A 23,374-nucleotide genomic window follows, 5' to 3' on the forward strand; every position below is an offset into this window, starting at 1 on the left:
TAGTGTATTAAGTATTTAATATGTTCAACCCTTATAAATTACCCCTACAAATAGATTTATTAGATCATTCACTCACGCTAAAATATTGCAAAACCTGTTAATTTTAAACAACCACTTAGGTTGACATGAAACTTGGCATTCACATAGTTAATAAGTGAAGGAAAAAAGTGATATAGTGCCGATGTGTACTTTTGCCCTGGGGGTGAGTTTCACCCCTTCTCGGGGGTGAAAAAATATAGGTCCAAAATAAGTCCGGAAATGAATAAAGTGACTAATTCTAAGCAACTTCTGTTCTATAACGTTTTTTCACTAAGTCAATACTTTTCGAGTTATTTGCTAGTGAATATGTTCATTTTTCAACAAAAGAAACACGTTGTTAGACGGTTTTTCGCAAATAACTCAAAAACTGAGTATTTTATCGAAAAAATATTCCGAGCAGAAATATAATTATGAAAAACTGAAAAAATCTGTGTATGTATGAAGTTTGGAGACCTAGTAGAACAAGAGTCGTAGCAGCTAATGAAGTTCCAAGATACGGGGTGTTGAGATTTCTCTTACAAAGTGAAAATTTATTGATTGCTCTAAAACCGGTTGAGATATGCAAATGAAATTTGGTTGGTTTTAAGAGGTAGTTATTACGCATTTATTGACAGACTTACTATTAAGAATTTTATATTCACCATTGGCGCGTATACAGGTACTTGTCTGAATTAAAAAAAAAATAGTACGCCACTGAGGTATTTCAAATTAAAAAGCATTTTTGAGTTACTTATTTAATTTATGACAGAAAATATATCTTCCGTTTTTTTCTTTTCATACGATGCGCCTTTTTCATGAAAAAAAAAAAAAAAGAATAAAATACTTATATCAACGCTTAAAAAGTATTCGACATAAGTTTCAATGTGTTTTTTTAACGATAACTTCTGTAATTTTCAAAATATTTCATTGATCCAAAGCTTATTTTGTGGGGAATTGTAAGTGCTAAAAGTATTCAGAAGTGGGACTTTCTGGAGGTCTTTGACTTTTAAAGCATGCGATTCAAAGGGCTTAAAAAACTGCTTCTCACACTTACGTGCAAACTTAAAATATAAATATCTCACTCAGTTTTTACCACAGAGCCATTGAAAAAAACTGAATAAGTTTTAGTATGAAAAATACTACATTTTAGTATTGACATATATTTTTCAGATTTCTTTTAGTTTTCAAGTAATTTTGGAAAAATGGAAAACATTTATAAAATATCAAAAAATAATTTAATACTAAATTGAAATTTTTTTCAAACCTAAGCACTTTAAACTGGTTTAAAGTTTAGAACGCGTAGACAGGCTATAAATAAACCTAATTGTGGTTGAAATAATGTTAATTTTTATTTTTGTGGAAAATTCACCAATTTAAGTAATTATTCTTTTGATTTTTCAACGACATAATCGTTTTGTTTTTATAATAACTCGGCCGTTTTTTATCCAAATCACTTTTATCATAGCACCTTTTATAGGTATCAGTAAAATATTTAAAATATGTCTCCATAATTTTTTTCTAAAAATCTCTATTTCTTGCGTTATTTAATGATAAAATGTTTGATTAAAAGTTAATTTGAAAAAACCCCGATTTAAGTAGGCTGTAACTTAGGTTTTGTTATTGCTATAATAATTTAAAGAACACCACTCCATTCACTAATTTAATAGGTTTCTTTTTGATTATAATGACTTTTTTCTAAAAATGCATAATTTTAGAGATATTTTTGAAAATCCACTCAAAAACATGCATTTTTCATGTAGGAAATCATCAATTTCGATCGTGAATAACTTGCTAAATATCAATTTACCGAAAAAGTCGTATATAAGATTTTTTACTCAGAATTGAAATATCTATCAATTTCCGAGGTTATTTTGAGGTTATTTTGAGGTTAAATATTTCCACCCCGAGAAGGGGTGGTACCCACCCCCCGAGTAAAAGCACACATCGGCACAATATCACTTTTTTTCTTTGACATATTATCTATATGTACGCCAAATTTCAAGTCAATCTAAACGGTTCTTTAAAACTTAAAGCAAAAACCGTCAAAGAATGGACTACATATTTTTATTGCTTACACGCCGCTGTTAAATCACTAATAATTGCATGCTTTTATAAAATTATGAGAGAGTTTTAAATATCTATTATAATGTATTAAAATTTATTATTCAGGTCACATTGGTTAGTGTTCACCAGACCGAACAGAAATATATTTTAAATAATAAATACTCATAATATGCACCTTTATCATTGTTGTTTCAATTGGCACAAAAACTGTATTTAAAATGGAATTAGTTTTAACGGAATTTAAACTATAACTGTGCATTGTTTGCAGCTCACAAAAGCTGTAACATTCTTTTGTATGCAAATTAAATGAAACAGTGCTGAAAGCAGATATATACTTACAATAGGTTTAAAACAACGCAGTTACCGTCTGGTATAATTAGGTTTTCTTCTCTAAATGTCATTTTACTATTATATTTGAATGTTTTTATGTTTACTTCTTAATCTTCTTCTGTATTAATTTTATTAAAAAGTTTTTCTAAAAAAGATCCAAGTTGGAATCAAAGTACATCACAAAGTACATCACAACCATCAGGTAGCTGAAATCGAAGTGTTAATGTGGATGCTGGGTAAATTTAAAAGAGAAAGAATCAAAAACGACATAATTAGGGAAAGAACTGGGATGACTAGAGTCTCAAAAAAGATTCAACAACAAAGACTGCAATGGTTTGGTTACGTTATAAGTAGGAATGAAAATTATGAGGGATGAAGGAGAGAGCTGCTGTAAGTTGACGGCAAGAGAGAAGAGAGGAAAACAGATGAGAAGATGGAAAAACATAAATTATTTTACAAGTAACATTATATTTTTTTTTAAACTGGAGCACACTGTAACTAAAATATACAAAGCTGATTATATTCCACAGTCAAAACATTTTCTAACCTCAAAAATATGATGTTAGTAACGTGTTTTTCGTCACGTCCGTGGATTTTTGTTTTCCAGGGGCGTAGGAGAATATCCACGGACGTGATTTATTTTACAAATAACATTAGATTTGATTAAAACAAAATAAAAAATGAAAGGTTTAACTTAGTTTATTGCTAAATAAATATAAAATTAAATAATGCGCATTATATTTTATGTACCCTACGTACATAGACATCAGAAATAAAAATACTTCGTCAAATCCGTTGTCACATCATGTCCGTGGACTATACAAATTATTTTTTTGAATTTACGGGAAATAGTTATTTATGAAACAGTTCGTGAAGTATGCTTTTTGAGCACGCACGCATATCGCGTAAGTGCGCAAAAAGTACTTCACGCACAGTTTCATGCAATATTTTATATACGATAAATAAATAAAAAAACTGCAACTCTTCGTCACTGAAATACATTTCTATTCTACAATTTTTAGAACTTTGACATTTAAAAATTAAAACTTATTTCAAACCATAAAACTGTCAACACTTTTGTTGTAATTTATTGCTCACATTTAATCACCATGACAACGCGAAAATTAAGCATATTTGATTATATGAAAGTGTGCCAAAAACAGTGCGAAAAAGTAAATCTCATTTAAAATACAGTGTTGCCTCACGCACACTTTAAACCCTTTACGTACTGCTATCTATAATGACAGTTTTCACAAACTAAAAATTTATACATAATATGAGATATAGTAGTACATGCAGTGCCGGATTTAGGGTACTTACGGCTCTAGGCCAAATTACCCCGAGCGGCCCACGATAACTTGATGATTATAAATTAGTATTGCAGTTAAGGGCATAGGCGCAAAATGTCGCCTGTCAAAATGTTTAGTGTGTTTTAAATAATGTATTTATTTTTTTCGAATCCTGAGAAAACTAATATGTAAGTATTTTTTAAATATTTAAACGCAGAATGAAAAATTGAAAGAATGAAAGATTGTTAAAAAAGTTTCTTTTAAATGAGATATTTGAAATTAAAAGTCACACTAAATGTTTTCTTTTTTTTTATCTTTGTAACTTATTAAAATAAACATTGTAGAAGTTTTCAGGGACTTTCGGCCCTCGGTAATAACGTAATCTTTCATTCTGCGTTTAAATTTTTCAAAATCACTTATTATGGTAGGGGAGCAAAGTATGCTAAATGTGCAGTAACTGCAGCGCTTTGGGGACCTATTGGGTTGTGAAGAGTAGGTCCTAAAACCAAAAAAAGCTAAGTAAAGTTTTCCATTTTAGTGGGCGCTTGCCATTTTTTAATCCAATTTTCCATTTCCAACAATCGTTTTTTCCGATTATAACGCCATCTATCCATAATTCGAAAAAATGTTTCGAATAAAAGTTACTCATTTTTACGTAATGAATCTAAATCTGCAATAAAAAATGAGGGCTTCCATTTAAGATTTTAAAGTAACCCCTCACCCTACATCCATGGGGGGTCGAGTTTGGTACCATTCGATAGATTTTTCAAAAATATTGAATAAGTGTATTTTACAGTTTTTCTATCTGATGTTCATTTCGCAAAATATCGCGGGATTCGTATTTAAAATATTAAATTTACCCCCCACCCCTCTCCGTTCGAAGTCGTGTTTGGTATTATTCGATATATTTTTAAAAAATATTGGGCACGTATTTTTTAGTTTTTCATCTGTCATTCATTTCGCGAAACATTCGCTTTATCCTTATGAAACTTTGGGATTCGCCCATTTCCTTACACCCGGCTCAAATAGTCAGATTTTTGAAATATACACTCCTTTGCATGTACTTAACTTACCTTATCTTAATCTGACAATTTCGAGTTTTTTTAAGGATAGATTTTTTTTTCGGGCCCCCCTTAACGAACTCCCCTGTGTTAAGAGCCAATATATGATAGAGGTACATCTGCAGTGTACCAGGTTTCTCCCCATATGATAATCTGACGCGCTCGAGTAACTGCAAAAATCCCCGCTTGGGCTCCCCTACCATTAGTTTTTTCAGGATTCGAAAAAAAATAATACATTTAAATCACATTGAATATTTTGACACGCGATATTTTGCGCCTGTGTCCTTAATTGTTAAAATTAAATAGCATTTGTTTCATCCGGGGGAAAAGTAAATACAGATGACAACAAAAGACTAAAAAAGGCAGAGTTGAAAAGACATTATAAGTAAAAGAACAAGCAAAATAATATGAACTGTAACAGTAATAGGGTACGGTACTGAAAAATAAAAATATTAAGAATACCACAAATAAACTTTTAGATCGTTAAATTGTCACATTATTCTCTTATACTGAAAAACGTCAATGTCATGTTCTTAATTTGGATAAAGTTGGATTAGTGATTAAAATTGACACTCACTCCACTCCATACTCATAATAAATCTCATATCTAAACTCTAAACACTTACTTTTCTACCTTTTTTGCTGCAAAATCTTTAATCAAATCGTTAAAGTCATAAGGCTTGAAAAAATTTGCATTTGAAATAAAACTAACCAAACTAGATAATCTAGAATTTTCGTCAATTTTTGATTCTTTTCAACACGCTGAATGATCTTTCTGCAGATGCATTAGATGTCATCATGCATAGTAGAATGAGCAAAGCCGTGTCCATATTTGTCCATATTCGGACACGGCTTTTTTTACACATTTTTTTTAACAAACATTTTTTTTTACAAAACGCTGCGGCCCCCTATTGCTTGCGGCCCTAGGCCGCGGCCTAGTCGGCCTAGTGGTAAATCCGGCACTGAGTACATGTCAATTGGTAATCAAACTGTCTGTCAAGTGCACTGTTCTAGCAGTTTCCTACACAATTAATGTTATATAAAATATGAATGCACCGTTGTCATTTAGCCATTAGCACACGCAACTGCCGATAGCTGCAAAGAAACGACCAATTAATAGAATAACTTTATGACTAACTTAGGTAATAACCTTGGAGTTGTAGATAACATGCATCAGGTTTATTATCGTTGTCGTAAAAAGGTCAGCTAATTTTAACACATGCAAACTGTTTCACACTTAAAGCACTTACAGTGAAACTCATGTAAGTATATAATAAAACATTAAATTTTAAACCGGTTTAAGGCAGTTTATTATTAAAATAATGAAAAATAATACACATAAACTCGTTTTATTATACTATTACAGTATATGGATGTATTCCGTTTCAATTTCCTTCTTCTTCTTTTGTCATGATAATCCTGGATGGGTCTTTGTCTCTCTGGCTATGTCCTTCAATTCCGACCTCTCTTGTACACCTCTCCTCAACTGTCATCAGTGCCGGATTAACCATTAGGCGGACTAGGCGGCCGCCTAGGGCCCGGGCACTTGATGGGGCCCGCATCCCACATTAATGCATTAAGTAATATTGAATTATTTAAGCAGTAATTTAAAAAAAATTAAAATGTTAAAAAAATCAAATAGGGCTAACTGAGACAAAAAAAGAGAATGGTTAATTTATGATTTCCAATCAAACTCAGTTTTTTGTTTTGTCTTCTGTCAAATATCAGGAAAATACAACCGACTTCAAGACAAATTAAGCAGTTATCTTCAAAGGCATTTTTATATTCCATGTTCTAATCATTCCCTCAATTTGGTAATCAATTTTGCAAGCAAATTTTGCTTAGAAGGTCAATTTTTACCCACCGATGGTCCTTATAGTCCGTTCACTCACGGTAAAATATTGCAAACCTCCAGATTTTAAAGAACCTTTGAATTTGAAACAAGATCTTGGATTCGCATGAAATTTGGTATAAGCACAGCTAACATGTCAAAGAAAAAAGTGATATTGTGCCAATGTGTGTTTTTGCTCTACGGTTGAGTTCACCCCTTCTCGGGGGTGAAAAAATATACCGTCAAAATACGTTCAGGAGTGGATAAACTGACTAATTCTAAGCAACTTTTTTTCAATAGAGTTTTTTCATCAAGTCAATACATTTGGAGTTATTTGCAAGTGAATATCTTCATTTTTCAACAAAAAATCACACGTTTTTAGACGGTTTTTCGCAAATAACCGAAAAAGTTAGTCATCATCATTCTCTTTGCCTTATCCCTATGCGGGGTCGGCTTCCCTAATTGCATTTCTCCACACAATTCTATCTTGGGCCATATCAATGTTAATCCCCTTTACCAACATGTCCTGCCTTATCGTCTCCCCCCAGGTCTTCTTTGGTCTTCCTCTCCTACTCCTTCCAGGAATCTGCACTTCAGCTATTCTTCGTATTGGGTGGTTAACGTCTCGACGTTGAACATGACCAAACCATCTTAACCTATGCTCTCTCATTTTGGCATCAATTGGTGCCACACCTAGACTTCCCCTAATATACTCATTTCTAATTTTATCCTTCTTTGTCACTCCACTCATCCATCTAAGCATTCTCATTTCCGCCACATGCATTCGCTGTTCCTCTTTCTTTTTCACTGCCCAACATTCAGTTCCGTACATCATAGCTGGTCTTATGGCTGTTTTATAGAATTTTCCCTTCAGCTTCATTGGAATTTTTCTGTCACACAACACACCACTCGCTTCTTTCCACTTCATCCATCCAGCCCTAATTCTACTGCATGCATCTCCATCTATTTCTCCATTACTCTGTAATACCGATCCTAGGTACTTAAAACTATTGCTTTTTACAATCATTTCACCATCCAAAGATACCATTTTATTTGTAGTAGCTCCATCTTTAAATGAACATTCCAAATACTCTGTTTTTGTCCTACTAAGTTTTAAACCTTTTTCCTCCAGAGCTTGTCTCCACTGTTCCAGTTTTTGTTCTAAGTCTCTTTCACTATTTCCTACTAACACGACATCATCAGCATACATTAAGCACCATGGAATGTTACCCTGTATTTTCGCTGTTATCTGGTCCAAAACTAATGAGAATAAATACGGACTAAGCACAGAACCTTGATGCAATCCTACTTTCACATGAAATTTATCAGTCTCTCCCACACCTGTCCTAACACTAGTCGTTACTCCCTCATACATATCCCTCACAATCTTTACATATTCACCAGGGACTCCTTTCTTATTGAGTGCCCACCACAGAATCTCTCGAGGAACTCTATCATATGCTTTCTCAAGATCAATGAATACCATATGTGCGTTTGTTTCTTTACTCCTGTATTTTTCCATCAACTGCCTTATAGTGAAAATTGCATCTGTTGTTGATCTACCCTGCATAAAGCCAAATTGATTCTCGGATATTTCGGTCTCTTCACGTATCCGTCTATCAATTACTCTTTCCCATATTTTCATGGTGTGGCTAAGCAGTTTTATAGCCCTGTAGTTTGTACATTGTTGTATATCTCCCTTGTTTTTGTAAACAGGTACCAGTATACTGCTTCTCCATTCGTCTGGCATTTGTCCAACTTCCATAATTCTATTAAATAGACCTGCTAGCCACCTTGTTCCTGTCTCTCCCAATGCTCTCCATACTTCCCCAGGAATATCATCTGGTCCTACCGCTTTTCCTTTCTTTATTTTTTGAAGCGCTTGAGCCACTTCCTCATTGGTTATTTTGGTGACCATTGCTGCTACTGTCTCCGTTGACTCTACAGGCTGTCTGTCAAATTCTTCATTTAATAAGCTGTCAAAGTACTTTCTCCATCTCTTTTTGACATCCCTTTCGTGAACTAGTATTTTATTATTTTCATCTCGGATACATCTAATCTGATTAAAATCTTTTGCTTTCTTTGCTCTCTGTTTGGCTATTTTATATATCTTCGTTTCGCCTTCCCTGGTATCAAGTTGATCGTATAGGTTTGAATACGCTTCTGCTTTAGCTTTTGCTACTGCTACTTTCGCTTCCTTTTTGGCGACCATATAGTTTTGAAGATCTATGTCCGATCTGGTTTCTTGCCACTTTTTATATAATTTTCTCTTCTCTTTTATTTTTCCTTGTACTTCATTTGACCACCACCAAGTCTCTTTATCTTCAAACTTCTTTCCTGACGTTTTCCCAAGTATTTCAATAGCCGTCTCTCTAATAATATTGGCCATTTTTCTCCAAATTGTGTTAGGGCTTCCTTTCATGTTCCAACATATTTTTTCTACTATTCTTTCCCTGAATAGACCTTCCTTCTCATCTTTTAGCATCCACCACTTGATTTTTTGTGGTCCTCTCCGATATTTTTGTTTAGTTTCGCTTTTTACTTCGATGTCCAGAACAAGCAGCTTATGTTGTTGGCTTACTGTCTCACTAACTATTACCTTGCAGTCCTTGCATTCACGTATGTCTTCTTTCCTTATCATGAAGTAGTCTATTTGGGATTGATGTTGTCCACTTTTGTAGGTAATAAGTTGAGTTTCTCTCTTTTTAAAGAATGTGTTAACAATCGCCATATCCGATGCTGTTGCTACCGAAAAAGTTAGTATTTTATCGAAAAAATATTCTTAGCATAAATATAGCTTTTAAAAAATTGAAAAAATGGTATATGTGTGCAGTCTGTAGACCCAGTAGAAGCAGCGTTGTAGCTAATAAAAAGTAGATTCTTATTCGTCAAATTGCAAATTGAATATTTCAGCGTAAAATAATCAAAAAATGAAGCACTTCTCATGGAAAACTCATCATAACTTGTTTAAATGTTTAAAAAAGCAGTATTCTTGTTTTTAAAAAAAATTCTAACATAAAAAGTAAGAATAATACCCTCAGAATAAAGTTGATCCCATTTTTTGGGTAAAAAAAAACTGGTGAACATAACCCCCTAATTAGCATCCCAAATGAAATTAATCCTTACCGCTTTACAAGCTAGTTTACTTATGTATTGTTTATATGCTCTGTGAGTTTTATCGGTATAAAGTGCTTATTTATAAAAGGGGTGTAGTAGAAAGGGCTTGAACAAGTCACTAATCACGAGTGTATGCAATTTTTTTATTTGGCTTAATGCCTCGACAACTAATGGCCATTGGCATGGTACAGTGGATTTTTACAATCAGGTACCTAGTGTAATGGGTAGTGTGTGTGTTAAGTAAATGTCTTGTTACTTAGCAAAGTCGTCATTGTTTTTGCAAAGAGACGCTAATTGTATCCGAAGGTCTGCGGTCCCTCCGGTGAGTACCGATCCCACAAGGATAGAAACTATTTTCATTTATTAATTTTTAATAAATGAAAAACCCTCTACCCAAGGTATGCAAATTTTGAAAAGTCACATTCTAACCAATTTTTATCTTCCAAAAAAGCAAAAATTTGAAATATTCAGAAAAGCAAAAACCTACTTTTTTTACTGTTTAAGACTTTTGGTAACACTAATAACTTTTAAGTTATTTTGAAAAAAAAAATACATTTTTTTTTTCAAAATTTCAAAAATTTGTTTTACTTTAAATCCCAATGTTTTGAAATATAAGCACTGTGAACCAGTGACACTTACAGATCATAATAAATAATATACTTATAAGTTTTTTCAACATTTTCATAAATTTTCAAGATTTTTTTGCCGAAAAAGGAATCCGATATTATTTTAAGCTTTACTTGCTTAATTTTGATACTCGAAACTTGTGCTTCATTTTTTGGTTATTTACGTTGAAATATTTGATTTGGAATTTGTCGAATAAGAATCTACTTTTCATTAGCTCCAGTTCTGCTTATACTGGGTCTACATACTTCATACATACACCATTTTTTAAATTTTGTATACGCTATATTTTTTCTAATAATATTTTTTCGATAAAATACTTAATTTTGGAGTTATTTGCGAAAAACCGTCTAGAAACGTGTTTCTTTTTTGTTTAAAAATGAACATATTCACTCGCAAATAACTCAAAAAGTATTGATTTCGTGAAAAAACTCGATAGAACAAAATTTACTTAGAATTAATCAGTTTATACATTTCCGCACTTATTTCGAATGTATGTTTTTTCAACCCCGAAGGGGTGGCAGTCATACCCAGAGCAAAATCACTAATCGACACATTATCCCTTTTTTTCTTTTGCATATTAGATGTGCACTATTAATGAAAAGTTGTTGCGAAATGTAAAAAAAAAGAAAAATGATCTTTTTTACATTGTCGTAAATTATATTTGGAGTAACTACTTCCCAAAACAACATAAATATCTGTAAATTTGTCTATAACCTACTTCTTATGACCGCCTAGGGCCCCATGATGCCTTAAACTGTCACTGACTGTCATACATTCATACTTTTCAGGTCGCCTTCATCATCTCTCATATTCTACGATATCCTATCATCTCGTTCTGGGTTTGCATTTCCTTTATTTGTTGATTTTGTATCTGCTTGTCTCCGGATATGTCCCAGCCATGACAATTTCTGACTCTTAACGAATCTTACAATAGCGTGCCCTTCATTGAATCCATTAATCTTGTCGTTTTTCCTGATTTTCCATGTTTCTTCTTCATCTTATACCAAACCGTATACTTTTTAGTCTAGGTAATGAAGCTTGAAATAGGAGAAAACCTCGCAATTTTTACCGATTTGCTTAAAAATTCGAGAATAAGTAGTGGATAGTCCAAGGATCAAAATCTATATGATGCCGAAAGGCGCTTTTACCATGGGGCTGGTTGCCACCCCATCTCGGGGGTGGAAATATGGCGGCTATATCCGCAAAAATTTTTAAAAACATTCATTCTAAGCAAAAAACGTTATATACATTTTTTTGATAAAATTAATAGTTTTCGATTTATTCGCTATCGAAAGTGTTAGTTGTATATCGAAAAAATCAATATTTTTAACAAGTTTTCTGTTAATAACTCCAAAAGTTTTCGTTTTATCAAAACAACTTTACTTAACAAAAATGTACCTTTTAAAAAATAAACAAAAACTTTTTTTTTAAAGACTAAGTTTTCACTCTAATGGCATATAAAACAACATAATGCTATTCTACATCCCACCAGAATGAAAACAATGGGAACCTTCTCTGGTTACACCTCCGAGGCTTCTACAATTTGCAAGCCATACGGATGCTGAGACTAAGGAAGATGAGGGAATTCTACAATTTACAATTCACGTCCCATCTGCTCAGCGCGGTAAAGTTCCAACGAGAATGGTTCCCTTCATACTCCACAGAGAGTAAATGTAAATCAAAAATGAATAACCATTTTCAATTTCGTTGCAAAACGAAAATACAGCCGAACCATATTCTAGTCCAATCAGAGGCTGCAAGCACCTCTACCGGTTTCGAAACTTATTAGTCTCTCATCAGGAGGCACATATGCTGCTCTCCCCGATCCAACCAAAACAAACCCCAGCGTGCAGTCCCGGATTGCAACGAACGAAATGGCATAGATGCCCTAGCGGCAACTGCTAGCAAAAAGACTAAGTTTTCACTCTAATGGCATATAAAACAACATAATGCTATTCTACATCCCACCAGAATGAAAACAATGGGAACCTTCTCTGGTTACATCTACGAGGCTTCTACAATTTGCAAGCCATACGGATGCTGAGACTAAGGAAGATGAGGGAATTCTACAATTTACAATTCACGTCCCATCTGCTCAGCGCGGTAAAGTTCTAACGAGAATGGTTCCCTTCATACTCCACAAAGAGTAAATGTAAATCAAAAATGAATAATCATTTTCAATTTCGTTGCAAAACGAAAATACAGCCGAACCATATTCTAGTCCAATCAGAGAGTGCTGCAAGCACCTCTACCGGTTTCGAAACTTATTAGTCTCTCATCAGGAGGCACATATGCTGCTCTCCCCGATCCAACCAAAACAAACCCCAGCGTGCATTGAAAATGGTTATTCATTTTTTTTTATTTTCTTTAAGACCAATAGTAATCGAGCTATACTTTATTATTTATGTGACGCACGGTGGTAACACAACCGATCCGTACGCTATGGGTGATAGATATGGGCACAAAAAAGAGCGAATATATTTTTTGTTCCCAAACTGTCCACGAAAATTATTTGTTTTGGTAGAGGTGAGGGTAAGAAGTAAGAGATATGAAATGGTACTATTAATTGGACAGGGTTGGCTCTGTAATTATTATGGATTTAGTACAGTAAAAAATATAAGATTATATTATTTATTACATGTAAAAAATTGAACAAGCTGAGTACATGAATTAATTTTAATAATTATTGTCTTGAAAACATATGAATGCAGGAATATTTCCAAAGGAACCAGTGCCGCGCCAGCACGTGTTAGCGCCTGTGTGCAAAACATTTAATGGCGCCCAAAAATATGCATTTTTGTTAAAATCGTCTCGTTAATTATTTATTATAATCAAACAAAAATAAACAAAAATTAAAAATATCTAAAAATTTTTATATAAGTATGCAACAGGAAAATAAACTAATTAAAAATTAACTAAGTTAAAATAATTAAGTAAAAATAAATCTTTGGCGTATCAACATAAAAAAAATTAAAGATACAGGTAAACATGAAAATAAATATCTATTTCAGAAAAAAATCACTTTTCGCGCCTTCTGTTTAGAAAATCTTTTTATAACATGGTGAATATCATCTAATATTGACGACTCTATTCTATAGATATCTTCTTCTTCTTTTGGTTCCTATTCGTTTAGAATATTGGCGATCATTCTGACTATAACTATTTTATTAATTGATGCTTTAAATAAATTAGTTGCTGTTGTGGAGAACCATTTTCCGCAGGTTCTTTAACCATGACATCCTTCTTCTCCCAATTCCTCGCTTTCCGACTAAATTTTCTTGAAGGATTACCTACAGTAATCTGTATTTAGTGCCCTTCATGTCAATTACGACATATACGCATGTCGGTTGATTACGAGATAGTATTTGATCGGGTACAGCATGCCAAAGTAATGTTAATATTAAAAGAAACAGGAATTAACAACCAAGATCTGAAAATAATTTAGAACATTTACTGGAATCAGACTGCAAACCACAGAGTTAAAGGAGAACACACCGAATACGTGAAAAACATGCGTGTCATCATTATTTAATTTTTTTAACAAGGCTGAATCTGTATAATTCATATATTTCTTCAAACTAATCGTCTCCCTTTATACCTAGATGATCATTAAATCTCAGTTTTTTCCAAATTTCTACACAAAAGTTTTATTGTGAGTTTTCTGTAATGTCATTCAAATTATGTAAAAATATGAAACCATTAACATGATTTTCCGTCCAACTTTATATGACATTTTAGGATCCAAAATCGGTTCGTCTTTATGTTCGTAATCGAACTGTCAGCTTTTTTTCGAAGCCGTAACTGTGTGGTTGGTTGATAACTGGATTCCACATCCAGTTTATCTGCATTTTCATTTGCTGCAGTAATAATATCATTTAATTTGCTATCTGTCCGAAATTCGAGCAATAATTGTTGTATTTCTAAAGCATAATAAATTTCTTCCAAAATTTGGTATAATGGCTTTAAAACATCAATTCAGCTGGACCAGTGTGTATTAGATAAATGCTTTAAAGCCAGACTTGCAAAGTGTTGTTTTATGATATCCCAACGTTTGGTAGAATCTGAGAAAAAATGGGTAAGTCTTATTTTGACCAGCCTAAATTTTTTGAAAATTCTTGAAAACTCTAGTGGCGCCCCTTACTTGCTGGCGCCTGTGTGCACCGCACACATTGCACACGTGGACGGCGCGGCCCTGAAAGGAACTGTATGAGAAGTCTTGATTCGGGATAAAAGTTTCCGTCTAATACATTTATGATCTTCGTTCTAATTGCCGCAGCCATCTCGGGCCACACCATAAACTTTATGGCCAGATAAATCTCAGAGCAGTTCAGAGCATGAATAAAAGATTTCATCGCTGCCGATAATAAAATATAAAGATTAGAAACTTGCGGAATAAGGAAACTAATCTGGCAGGAATGGCCATAAAAATTTCGTTTATAGAATTATTAATTAGAATGAAGTTTAATTGACGTTTCCAGAACTTGTATTTAGACATCCTGTAATAAACTAGTTGTGATATTGTTTGGATGATGTTATCTAACATATTTCGGCATCGCCGTGTTGTTCATGGTATTAGTTGTTGTAAGCTTTACACTAACACGTTGTAAACAAATAACATTTTCCGCAAATCGCCAGGAAATTTTGACATTACTGTCAAAATTTCTTGAAGAAAAAGTCAGGACTTCCTTACTGTAAGGAAATGTCATTTCCTTACTGTAAGGAAATGATATTTCCGTACAGTTGTTAGTGTTCTACATAAATGATAGGAAACACATTGCTATTAAAACCTTGTAAATTACCTTAATCATTAAATTTTCTTTATCTGGAGCTTCCTGGATAAATTTTTCAATTTCTTCCTTCGTTAAACTCTTAGATTTCTTTGCCCTATAACCCTGAGCTTGCCGTTTCAATAAAGAACGAAGTTTTGAGTATGTAGATATATCTACATTGTGTTTAAGTGCAAGGGTTGACTTCAGCATTGAATAATTGGCCCATAATGTTGAAGATTTCATCTTTAAACAAAGGTCTAGGAAGTATGCCATTACAACATTTTCTGAGAAAGAACTCGTATTTTTACTCATGCGATAATCCATAAAACGTCTGTATGCATTTTCGTACTTTTCTCTTGATTTCTTTGGCAATAATTCTAATGAAGCAGTATTCACTGCCTCAACCAGCTCTGGAGGAGTCCCAGGAATGGAAATTTCATCATCACTTATCATTTTACTTTCGAGAACACCAGCAATTAAATTTATAAGCGTCAAGTTTGACAATTCAACCTCAATACGTTTCCATAGTAACCCAAGTAATTTTAATAGGAATTTCAAAGCACCATTTATTTGGGAATAAAATTATCGCGTTTTTTTTAAATCAATCAATATCTGTCGAATTTTAAACGATTTGCGGAAAAATAGTATGTTTACCTCGTAGGAAAAGCCACATTCCTGGACTCTGTGTTGCTAAGTCTCGGCTTGCGCCTCGACTTAGCAATCTTCACAGTCGTCCAGGAATGTTAAGCTTTTCCTACCCGGTAAACAATGTACTATTACTTCGATTATGGAGATGACACTAACATGACAAATGGGGAACTTGCATAAAATTTTAAATTCGAAAAACATGCTATAAATCACAACACAGAACATAATTTAAAATATATATCAAAGAAAAAAGTTGTTTTTGTCTTTTGTTAAGCCCCTAAAATGATAAAATCTAGAGAAAATTCAAATTATAGCAATCGATACAAAACGCGCCCTCATTGGCCGTGACGTCATAAAGTTAAAAATGTTCACGGCCCGCGTCATTAATTCCTTACTTTTGATGTTCGTTTACTTGTTGTAGTCATTTTATGGTGTATCTCAGTTTTATAGGGCAGTCAATGAGGGTATTTGGCTCCGAATTCCATCCTACTACATCGATTTACTTGATATTTTCACAGTAAGTAGGGATTAGCTCAAGAAACAAAGTCTACCCTATGCCGATGTGCGTTTTATCTTGGGGGTGGTTCCCAAGGGGTTCCTCGGGGGTGAAAAATGTTTTGGTTAAAATAGCCACGGAAAAGGCTAGAGAACCTAATTTAAAGCAAAAACTGTTCTATGATTATTTTTTGAAAACTCAATACTTTTTGAGTTACTCCTGGTTGCAAATTAGCAATTTTCATTGAAAAATAACACCTTTTCGGACGGATTTTTGCGAATACATACCTTAAAAACTATGCATGTAACAAAAAAACTACATAAAATATTTCTGTAGGTTATAAAAAAACAAAGAGATTCGTTCCTTCATAAATCTTCTAGTTAAAATACAAAGAGGGATATGGTAGGTAAGAAGAGTTTGTTTTTTTGATGCATGCTCAAATCGGTGTATTAAACTTGAAATAACGGATAAACTGTCGATTTTAGGTGTATAATGATACTAACAACTTTTGTAGTGATTGAAAAAACCTTTAAAACAAGCAATACTAATTGTCGATCACATGCAAACTAAGTGAGATATTCTGCAAAAAAGTTAATGACTAATGTATTTTAAGAAGAAATGAGCAGTATATTTAACCCCTCATCCATCAGAATTTAAATACATCGTTTTCCTTCTACAATACTTTTTATTATAGTGTTATTTCTATGTTCAAAAAGTTGGGCTGGATTAAAATGAATGGTTTTTGAAAAAAATAAGATCAAATTATAGAGCGCATTTTGATTTTTTTTAAATCTTCCTTTTCCTCCATGTAACTCGAAAAAGATAAGAGATACGAAAAAAGATACCACTCAAAAATGTACGGCCTTTTCAGATAAAAATTCCCTTTTTATTTTTCATTACTGTATCTCCTATAAATTTCCAGGTTACATGGAGAAAAATGATGATTTTTAAGAAAAAATGTGCTCTATAATTTGATCTTTTTTTTTCAAAAACCATTCATTTTAAACCCGTTTAACTTTTTGAATATAGAAATGACACTATAATAAAAGGTATTGTAGACGGAAAACCATGCATTTACATTTTGGTGGATGGGGGTTAAAATTACTTCTCATTTTTTCTTAAAATACGTTACTTAGTTTGCATACATCAATTTTGTTTGCAGCATATCTCGCTTAGTTTTAATGTAATGGACCTTTAATACAGGGTGTAACAAAAATACAGGTCATAAATTTAGTCACATATTCTGGGACCAAAAATAGTTCGATTGAACCTAACTTACCTTAGTACAAATGTGCACATAAAAAAAGTTACAGCCCTTTGAAGATACAAAATGAAAATTGATTTTTTCCAATATATCGAAAACTATTCGAGATCTTTTATTGAAAATAGACATGTGACATTCTTATGGTAGTAGTATCTTAAGAAAAAATTATAGTGAAATTTGGACACCCCATAAAAATTTTATGGGGGTTTTGTTCCTTTAAACCCCCCCAAACTTTTGTGTACGTTCCAATTTAATTATTATTGTAGTACCATTAGTTAAACACAATATTTTAAAAACTTTTTTGCCTCTTAGTACTTTATCGAAAAGTCAGTATTTATCGAGATATTTTGAATATTTGTCAAATCCACCACATATTTGTATATGGCAAAGTAAGATTATGGAGACTTGGTAATAATATGAAAATTTATTTATGATTTACATTTTTAGGTATATTTTGAACCATATTAAAAAAGAAGTAATATCTCGATAAAAAGTGCCTTCTCGAAAAAATACAAAGAGGCAAAAAAGTTTTAAAAACACTGTGTTTAACTAATGGTACAACAGTAAAAGTTTAATTGGAACATACACAAACATTTGGGGGGTTTAAAGGAACAAAACCCCCATAAAAATTTTATGTAAACATATTAAAAAAGAAGCCGCAACTCGATAAAAACTGCCTTATCTAAAAAATACTAAGAGACAAAAAAGTTTTATAAATATTGAATTTAACTAATGGTACCACAATAATAATTTAATTGGAACGTACACAAAAGTTTGGGGGGGGGGGGGGTTTAAGGGAACCAAACCCCCATAGAATATTTATGGGGTGCACAAATTTCACTATAATTCTGTTTTAAGATGTTCCTGGCATAAGAATTATACGTGTCCATTTTCAATAAAAAATATCTAATAGTTTTCGATATATTCGAAAAAATCGATTTTCATTTTGTAACTTCAAAGGGCTGTAACTTTCTTTATGTGCATATTTGTACTAAGGTAAATTAGGTTCATTCGAACTACTTTTGGTCTCAGAATATGCGATTAAATTTATGACCTGTATTTTCGTTACACCCTGTATAGCTCTATATATTTTAAAGGTCTTTTCAAGCACTACAAAAGGTATTAGAAGCATGATACACCTAAAATCGACCGTTTCTCTGTTATTTTAAGTTGAATACACCAATTTGAGAATGTACCAAAAAACAAAATATATTTTCACCTACCATATCTCGGTTTGTATTATAACTAGAAGATTTATGAAGGCAAGTGTCTCTTTGTTTTTTTATAACCTACAAAAATGTTAAATATAGTTTTTTTAGTTAGATGCATAGTTTTTAAGGTATTCGCAAGAAACCGTTCGAAAAGGTATTATGTTTCAATGAAAATGGCCAATTTTCAACCACGAATATCTCAAAAAGTATTGAGTTTTCAAAAAAAAAATTATAGAACAGTTTTTGCTTACAATTAGGTTCTCTAGCGAATTCCGTGGTAATTTTAACCAAAGAATTTTCCACCCCCAAGATAAAAGCACACACCGGCATAGGGTAGACTTTGAATTAGGAGATAAGTAGAGGCTATTTCCAAAATTTCATTAAAATCCATGCAGTAGGATAGAATTCGGAGGTAATATCCTATTCTTGCTCCCATTGACAGGCGTATTATAAATCTTTAGATAGTTGTTGTGAACTATATATTTCATAATATATGAGTGTTTTTGTTAAGCCAGTTTTTTTAAATGACCTAAGAGGGTTTTTCTAAAGGACCTTAAATGTTTATTATTTATGGAAGATCCAAAGCAGATAATAGACCAGGATATATTCAGTGATCCAAATATTTTGTTTTTACATTATGAACATAAAACTTTTATGTTAGGTATAATTAGTTTTTTAAATATTATAGTAAAAACAGTTCCAGAAAAATATTGCATAGGTAAATATCATTCAATATGTAATGTACATCTATCAAAATATACTTCTAGTTCGATTTACAAAAAAACTATTAAGCAGAAAACAGATATTAAACACTTACATTAAAATTAGCTCCACATACATGAAGACTTTTAGAATGAACTAAAATGTCTTTAATGTCCTTTCAGCATGCATGTAACCACTTTATTAAATGCAAAATCCACAAGGAAAAGAAAATGTTTTTCCTGTAGTTGGCTGTATACCATCAATCACAAAATTGGAAAAAATCCTTTGTAAAAGGTATAAAATTTTATTAAAATCCCTTTAAAGGGCTAAATCACAACAAAATGTTTTCGATTTTTATAAAAAATCATTATCAGTGTTAGATAAACTGGATGCTAGCTGAGCCACCAAAGAAAAATATCCGGGTAAAAACCCTTTAAATATAACATAGATGCGTTAAAAGTGCATACTTTAATAAAATGCCTTATGATCTTCACATGGCAACTAGGATAATGCCCTAAGGTATTGTATTGAAATTTCCCAACACAAAATCCAAATCCAAATCACAAAAACTAAGCTTAGTTGCCATTAAGTCATTGGAATGTAAACAACTCCATTTGGATCCCACGTGTTGGAGAAATTTCAATAGTTAAGTCAAGTCAAGTCAAATTTATTGATCACATGCGACATTATACAAAGTACATGTATGAGACAAGTCAAAGTTACACATACATCTTAAAAGTATATAAATTAATAAATACGATAAAACATACTTAAAAGTTATTTTTAGAATATGACTTTTTAAACTAAAATGAACATTATTATGCAATAACACAAAAACGTGCAAGTTCCCTCTAATTGTACAGTGTGTAATATCATTAGGACAATCTGTATAGAATAATATTTTTTAAGTTAATTTTAAATAACCTTATAAGATATGTATTAGTGGAGTGACAATGACCGCAGGTGAACCCATAAGACATGTTGTTTTGAGTTAAGAATAAAATATAAAATAGACGACAAAACACGGGAGAATGATTTATATTATTGTACGTAGAATTGCGACATGGTTTGGCTGACATAATATTATTGTTTATAATACACTTCGAAGACTTACAAATAAAGTATGTTATAGCAGATGAAGTAGTAATTATTTAAATAAGGACTATAAGGGTTAATTGTGTACCAACCCTTCAACATTTCCTTACATGGCAACCTTTGCGAAATAGGCTTTTGTGAGCAGTAAGATGGTAACAACAAATTGGAAAAAGCGGCGGAAAATGGACCAGGACCCAGGAACCGAACAGGAACCCAGTGAAAAAGACACAAGTGTTAAAATGTAAGTAAGAAATTTAGTCTATCTTTATTAAAAATGCTTCCCTCGTTTTTTATATATTATTATTGAACATTGAATATTTGAACATTGGAACTCGATAGCAAAAGTTTTATTGAATTTTGAATTTTATTGAATTTGAAAAATTTCTATTCGATTTTGATTTTTTGGTATGGTTATTTTTGAATTTTTTTAAGAATATTTATCGAATTTTAAAATATGAACTGATTTTGAATATTTTTATTTAACTTTTGCAATTTTTATTAGCCAGCTGTTTTTATTATTGATCTTTTAGATATATTTTCATCGATTTTGTGTTAAATTTTGTATGATATGAACCTGAATTAATATTTTTTTTGTGATAAATGATATATAAATGATTTTTTTAATAAATAATGATTAGTGATGACATACGTTGATATAAGAGTTTTAAGACAAACATTGCTATAAGCAAGAGATATATTTTTAACGAACCGACCTGATGAGTCGAGATAAGGAATTTGAAGAAGAATTATATAGATTAGAAGAAGAACTAACAATATTATAAGTTGAATATTATGAGGAAATTTGAGACAATAAGAAACTCACTGCTCTTGTCAAATTAAGAAGGTACTAAGTGATTTATAGAAGCTTGAAAGCTCATTACAGACCCACTCTGTGTTTTGAAGGGTACCTATTTTATTCACAATTATTTATGTGATTAAACAATGGATTTAAAGCAAGAGATTGAGGTCATGAAATATGTAGAAGAATTTTATCTATGCAACGAAGGTATACCCGCTTTTATTTAGGTAAAATGCAGAGGTTTCGTGGCTAGTATTGAGTATTATGATTCTTATATGGAATATGTAGAAGAATTGGAACTGTCCTCTCGAGTGAAGCCACTTTGATTAGTCGAACGTAGGCATTGAGGGATAGGTAAAGGAAGTGATTATTATGATGTTATATTATGGAATGATATATTGATGATTAAATGACAAATTATTGTTATATGAAGATGAATGTTATATGTACACTGTAGAAGTGTTATTATATGAAGAAAAATGAACAAATATAGTTGTAGTACCAGACAAGAAGAAAAAGAGAAAAAAAAGAGAATTGTTAGTAAATATGTGGGAAAAATGGAAGAAGATACATAAAAATTGTCATAAAACAAGCAAAATTAAGAATATACTAATCAGAAAAGTAGTTAATCATTGAGTTATGTTTAAGAATTAAAGTTGTAATTTTTTTCTATAAGATAAAGTAAATTTTAAATGTAGATAATGAATTCAGGTTAAATTTTCGCGGAAAATAATGGAAGTGTTTGAATTAAGGTGAAACAGTAGCGATCAACAGGTAGCGAAAACGCGTTCCAAGATTGCGGCTGTAATTTTGAATATTGTTTCGAGATATTTGGCACACGTATTCGTAATATAATAAAGAATGGCGGTACAGAGCCCAATTTGAAAAATATATTAATATGTGGAAATTACTCTGTAATTAAATACAATATTAAAAAAACGAGCCTGTACCGCCATTAAGAAGAACAAAAAATACACTTTCTTCAAATAAACTTTTTTATCCGATGCCTAGATTTTGTGTCATATTGGAACTACTAAAATTTTTTATTTCATTAGTAGTTCCAAAATGACACAAAATCTAGGCATCGGATAAAAAAGTTTATTTGAAGAAAGTGTATTTTTTGTTCTTCTTAATGGCGGTACAGGCTCGTTTTTTTAATATTGTATTTATTTACAGAGTAATTTCCACATATTAATATATTTTTCAAATTGGGCTCTGTACCGCCATTCTTTATTATATTTCGATTACGTGTGCCAAATATCTCGAAAAAATATTCAAGATTACAGCCGCAATCTTGGAACGCGTTTTTGCTACCTGTTGATCGCTACTGTTTCCCCTTAAGGATAGACAATATCTTACAGTGTTATATACCTTAGTATTAGAAAAAAAGAACCCTAAAAAAAATTTTCTTTAAACTTGATATGATGAGAGACATTTATTAATATTTATTCTAGCAACAGACATTAATTTTTTTATTATTAAGTATTATAAAAGAAGGGACGAATAGTAATTAATCAAAAGACTGAAATAGGAATTAATAAAGTAACTTTAAATTTTTACTAAGAAGTTTAGGTAACATTAAGTTTAGTTAAATTGGGAAATATTATTAGGTAGATTCAAAATACCTTATTCACTGCTTATACGACGTAAATTTGTGTAGCACACTAAAAAGACTAAAGACTAGGTTAAAAATTAGGATAAGATTTATTCATTGTTTTACGAAAGTGAAGTAGTAAACAAAAAAAATACTAAAAGATACGAAGGAATAGTACATGATTTAGTGACAATTACTTATAAACAATTATTTTTAGTTTTTATAAAATACCAGAGTATAGGGAAAAGATGAACTTTTGTGTATAATAGGATTTTTGTTAAGTGTCTTATAGCGGCCGATATAGGACCTTAACTATAAAGTGATATAAGGTATCTCCTAAAAGGCGATGAGGAATATATCTCATTTTAAAACAGGGAGATGTAATATCTTTAGGACAATCTGTATAGAATAATATGTTTTAAGTTAATTTTAAATAACCTTATAAGATATGTATTAGTG

General features: G+C 31.9%; 1 protein-coding gene across 2 annotated transcripts in view; it reads right to left on the minus strand.

The window, feature by feature from the left end:
- The window catches only part of LOC126886036 ((11Z)-hexadec-11-enoyl-CoA conjugase-like), a 522,212-nt gene extending 506,352 nt beyond the window's left edge, over positions 1-15,860 (minus strand). For both annotated transcript variants that reach the window (XM_050652879.1, XM_050652874.1), the window contains exon 1: positions 15,850-15,860. The gene's annotated coding sequence lies outside the window, so the exon portion shown is untranslated. The remainder of the gene's footprint in view (positions 1-15,849) is intronic.
- Positions 15,861-23,374: the final 7,514 nt, after the last annotated feature.

This window comes from Diabrotica virgifera, chromosome 1 (assembly GCF_917563875.1).
Source record: "Diabrotica virgifera virgifera chromosome 1, PGI_DIABVI_V3a".
In the NCBI taxonomy this organism is placed as follows: Eukaryota; Metazoa; Arthropoda; class Insecta; order Coleoptera; family Chrysomelidae; genus Diabrotica; species Diabrotica virgifera.